At 43.3% G+C, this 5,284-nt stretch overlaps 1 long non-coding RNA gene across 1 annotated transcript; it reads left to right on the top strand.

Moving 5' to 3' along the window:
- The first annotated feature begins 1,118 nt into the window (after nt 1–1,118).
- On the top strand, nt 1,119–2,232 carry LOC138569052 (uncharacterized). The gene is made up of 3 exons (XR_011303086.1): nt 1,119–1,641; nt 2,023–2,094; nt 2,195–2,232. It is a non-coding gene; the product is annotated as an uncharacterized lncRNA (long non-coding RNA).
- Nucleotides 2,233–5,284: the final 3,052 nt, after the last annotated feature.

Below are 5,284 nucleotides of genomic sequence, written 5' to 3'. Positions count from 1 at the left end.
CTAAAAAACACGCTCCACAGAGAACAGTAACAAACCATAACAAAGTTAGCTTTCCCAGAAGAAATGTCCTTGACCGCATACCAGGTTTGGAAAGCATGTTTTCCTCAGCACCGTGAATCTAACACTCAGCAAAATGTGTGCAGCTTTTCACTGCGGCATGAAGTAAATATCCATCATGGCTCAGAGTGCTCCCAGAATGCACTGCGCACCAGCGCCATTTTAGTTCAAGCATAACACACCTGGATACCAGCCAACTCGTGATGAGGCCCTTTGCCTCTTATGCTTGTCTGCACACTTGAAATAGCCCGCTGCACTATGAGGTGAATCTTTGCCAGACTTTGCACCCACACTAATGTTGCTCTTTACCCACCTGTATATGCACACTGAAGTAGACACTCGCACAATTAGGCTTTACCAGTCTTTGCACCTATACCAATGTACCTACTTGTATACTTGTTGTAGCTCCCCAATGCCATAAGGTGAGGTTTTGCCAGACTATGCACCCATACCAATGTCGCTTTTTACCGACCTGTACTTGCATGCTTGCTATAGCCCATGAACTGCCACCTTACAAAGAGGACTGAACAGGTAGATATAGGTTTGAGTAAACCGTGGTCCCAAGTTCAATTCACCAATTGCAGTACTAGCAATGTAGTATATGCGATTTGGTGTCCCTGTAATAAAATGTATATAGGGATGACTAAACGAAAAATTAAGGTGCGATTTTCAGAACACAAAAGCTGCATTAAAAACAAGGGTTCCACAGCCCCAATGGTCAATCACTTTGTTATGATGGACCATGGAGAGAACGATCTAAGGTGGACCGTGCTTTTACATGTGGCTCCAGCCACGGATGGCGATTCAGTGGTTAGAAAATTACAATTTAAAGAAACTTGGCCCATCTTTCTTTGTGATACTATAGAGACAGGACTCAACGAAGCCATTGATTGGAATAATGTAGGTTGAAATAAGTTGTGTGTTAACTCTTTGTCTTACTAGTGCTCCTTATGAGAGCAACACGTGTTTAGGTCCTACCACATACTGTATTTATAACATGGGCGCTTAACTTTGTATTCAGCTTAAACGGGACCAGAAATATTGTATGTAACATACGCGTACTTGGAGGCACATCCCCGGGCTGCATTGTTGATATTATTCGTTCAGGCGAGTGTCATTCGTAGAGAAGTCACGTGGCATGCACTTATAATGAGGCACAGCTGCAGAATACGATCTGGATCTTTAAATGTTGCAGACGGGATACACATAGTGATCAGGTGACCGGAGACGCGATCCACGGTAGGAGGAATCATACGTCATTCAGACTCGACTTGACACGAGTATGTAGCTAGTTCGTATCGGGAGTCTGAGAGAACACACGGGGTCCAATGTGTTGCAACTTTTATAGAGTTCAGTAATTCTGCGTTTACACGCTGCTTACACGGGCATGCTTTGTTCCGCGGTATACAACCAGCGAAATCTGACGCCTGACTTGTTTTTACAGGTTTGAAGTCCGTGTGCAAGATATCTTGGGCCGTCAGTAATTTACACTGGCGAAGCACGCACAAAGTGCGCTTACTATGGGACCATTGCATGCCGCGTGAGAAGACCGCTGTTGTATGGAAAGTGACCATTTTGCAAAGGGTAAGCCGTACAATGTTAAAGAATTGCCTTGATTACATCGCTGTACTGGGTAGGTCCGGCTTTAGAAACTATGACATTACGTCTATGGGCCTAACGCTTTTAGCACAACTTCGAGTGTTTCAATTATAGAAGTTAGTAGTCCTGAGTCAGAATGCAGTAATGAAGTAGGAGATCACGAGTCACGGCGTTTATTGATAACCAAATTACCTTATGGGGGGGTTTCCCTGGTTTAGCAGGATGGTGGCATCTTGTACCAAGCCAATATATACTAGTGCCTATGATTTAACACTTTTGGGAAGCTAAAGGAGAATCTTGGGGGTGTTGAACCCAAATACAATTCACAGCAGTTTTCCTCGCCAATGGGTGTGTTTTTATTTTCAGATCGCTTTGATGTCTACAAAGAAGACAAGTTTGCCTATCCTCCTAAAAGCATTAATGTTGAATGCCAATGCGGTAAGCCTTAAGTAGGTTACTTTGTGTCCCTGCTTTAATATTGGCTTTATGTAAAGTACAGCTTAATTGACGGCTGTTTTTCTATGTTGTTCCTCCCTAGGGTATATGTGGTACACCACGAAGAAGCAAGAATTTAATTTGGGTGCTAAATGTGTTATGACCTGTGTTTGTTAGATACATTGCTGTTTTTTTTGCCCCTGAAGAAGTTCTTTTATATTTCCAACTATAGATAAAGAACAAAACATGTTGAGTTTTCAAAGATGTTGTATAAATAGCCAACATTTAACAAAAAGGTATTTAGTTGTTTAGAACCACATGCCAGTACGCATGAGGATTCATTCAATAAGGGCATACATTGTCGTAAGAAAGTACCCTATAGATAGGGACTATTCTTTGTTTGAAGTGGGAGTGTTGATCACTACACAGGGTTTCTTATATTTTTTAGAGGCAACAGGTTTTGAGCACAGAAGGTTGCAGTATAGGTTTTTATTCTTGAATTTTTAAAGGTAAAATTTAGGAGTATTGATTTAATTGCATTTTAATCTGGTAAATAGAAAATGAAATCAATTGTGTGTTTTTACTGTTAGGTGCTAAGCACCGAGTTTTAATAATCATGTGAATATGTTCATGGAATATTAAATTAATAAAGTAATATAAATGTTGTATTGTTTGAAGGTAATTTGAGGAGTGGTGTGCATTATCCCAAGGGAGTGATAACATGGAAGCCACGAGATTCTTTAGTCTGGAAACTGTCGTAAACCGTGCTATGGGGATGAATCTCGAGGCTATATAAATTTTCCCCAGTCTTTTTTGTGTTCATTGTTGGTGTATAGCCCACCGCACCATGAGGCGTGTCCTTGACAGACTGTGCACCTACCCTTACCTTGTCCCTTATGTGTGTATGTACACCTGAAGTAGCCTCCGTAACATGAGGCGTGGCTTTGCCAGGGTGTGCGCATACTCCAATTTTGTATTCGTGTGTACCTGTACACCTGCAGTAGCTCCCCATACCATGAGGTGTGGCTCTGCCAGATTACGCTTTTTAAGATCCACCTGTATGTTGTTACCCTTATGCGTGGTCTTGCACTTTGTAGAATGTGTCTATGCACTTACTGTAACTTGCGCCTAGATGCCCGAGGTTATTGTGCACTGCTATAAATGCAAAAATAAATAAAACCCAAGTTGTGGAAAAATATGGCCCTGGAGCCTTTTAGACACCTCAGCTGGGCCACATGCAATCTGGTTTCAGATCATTGATGGCACCAATCAATTTTATTCAAAGTGACCTCATGGACAGGAGGCTATCCCCTCCTGTCCACTGATGTCACTGGCATCATCTTTGGGTAGTGTGGGTTTGTCTGATACAGTGTTCCCCAATTCATAGATGGTGCATAACATGAAAGTGTACATATACTGGTATACAATTCTCGCCACAAGTGCACAACATGTCATACTGTATAAAATGATAAATTCACATGGCAAAGGACGGCATAAAGTAGCACCTTGATTACACATGGTAATCTTCCTTCCTCTGAGGGCTACTCTTCCTTGTCACATTCATTACGTATTGGAGGTATGCTCCTCCTGGAGCTCATGTAACTGCACTGGGCAGAGACCGCAACCTCAGGTTGGTACTGGGAACCCCAGTTTGGGTGCCCTAGAAAGTTTACTTGGATGGACCAGGGAGGTGAGCCCGAAAATTCCTTCAGAATCCATAACCTAATGAACTGAAATCAACGCTGTAATCTGTAGAATCTCAACGTCAGATCACTTCCCTCACACTGATGGCCCCCATGATGTGAGTCAAAACGCCAAGTGGAAGGCTCAGATCCCTGCTTTACATGATGCAAAGGGCCCTGCAAGGAGGGACGCACAATCCAGAGTCCTCTAGAAGCAAAGATTGTTACATTAGTTGGGTTGGGAGTTATTTAGCTCCTGGTTATAGCATAGGAGAGCCTTGTTGGATTTGCACCCACAGCTACCAGGCGTCGCATAGAACTTATAATAGTGTACATCTCATGTGGCAGTTAAATGTGTGTCATCCTGTATAATAGCTCCTGCTCACTCGGTGATGCCGGACCAAGGAGCCGCTTTTAGCTTCTGATAATCAAAGCTTTCTTTCGATCCCTGGGTTAGACCTAATGGGTCTCCATTTTCTCTCTTCAATGCCCCCTAACTTTCATATGTTCAGGGTAATGCCTGATATTCCGTGATCGAGAAACCGGTTAGCTTGTTAGAGACAAGGGAAGAGGGCTGCTGATGTCAGGTAATTCAAATTTACCCAAAGATGGATGACCATCCCCAAAAGCCACCTCTAAAAGGAAAACTGCAATTTATATCTTTGCTCTGAGAAGAACAAAAGCCGGGGTGGCAAATTTTGAATTTCCTGAGGGGTGCAGGTGGCCGAATTTTAGGGAAGTTCATTGAAAGAATCTGGACATTTAGCACTGATCGCTTTTCCCGGGGGGGGCATGGGGGCTGGTTGGCAGCTATGCCGGACATTTGGGAGGCCAGGATATTTTTCAAAGGATCACCGCCCGCGTACAGATGATTCCTATGGTTAACGGGCAAGATTTGCACAGATCTTGAGGAGACCACTTTGGCACTGATTTTGGCCAAAGCATAAAATGTGTGATCAAGTGCTGACATTGCAGAGTATGTTAAAATTCTTGCTTCACTATTTAACCATGAAACTAGGCAAAATATTCAGTCTCACTTTGATTTATCTATACTCGAGTCTTCATAAGTGATTACATTCACTCTCTACCTGCAGCCATTTTACCCACTCTTTCTCTATTCAACTGGACCCCCTTTCCCTCTACCCCCACCACACACGCTACCCCCTTCTCACTAGCCCCACCCACCCTACATACACCCTAAATTGCACCACCCACCTTATCCTCTCTCCCTACCCGCTCTCATGCTTCCTCTGACACTCTCACTTTAGTTGTTACCCTCTTACTCTCGCCCTCTCTCACTCATATTTCCTCTTACTCGTTATCATTATCAATGGCACCCTCTATCAATGGCGTCCTCCCTTGCTCTGTTCCCCTAGCCATTCTATTACACACCTGCACCCCTTATCGCGTCCTCCTTTGAAACTTTGCATTCTCCTCCTTGCACGCTGGTGCCTATAAATGAACAATGCAAACAGCAGTAAACGCCAACACTACTGGCATTGACAATGTTT

The sequence above is a fragment of the Ambystoma mexicanum genome, chromosome 2q (genome assembly GCF_040938575.1).
Source record: "Ambystoma mexicanum isolate Mex_15411 chromosome 2q, UKY_AmexF1_1, whole genome shotgun sequence".
Lineage (NCBI taxonomy): Eukaryota > Metazoa > Chordata > Amphibia > Caudata > Ambystomatidae > Ambystoma > Ambystoma mexicanum.
The sequence above is the reverse complement of the archived record's forward strand: the minus strand, read 5'-3'. Positions and strand labels throughout refer to the sequence as shown.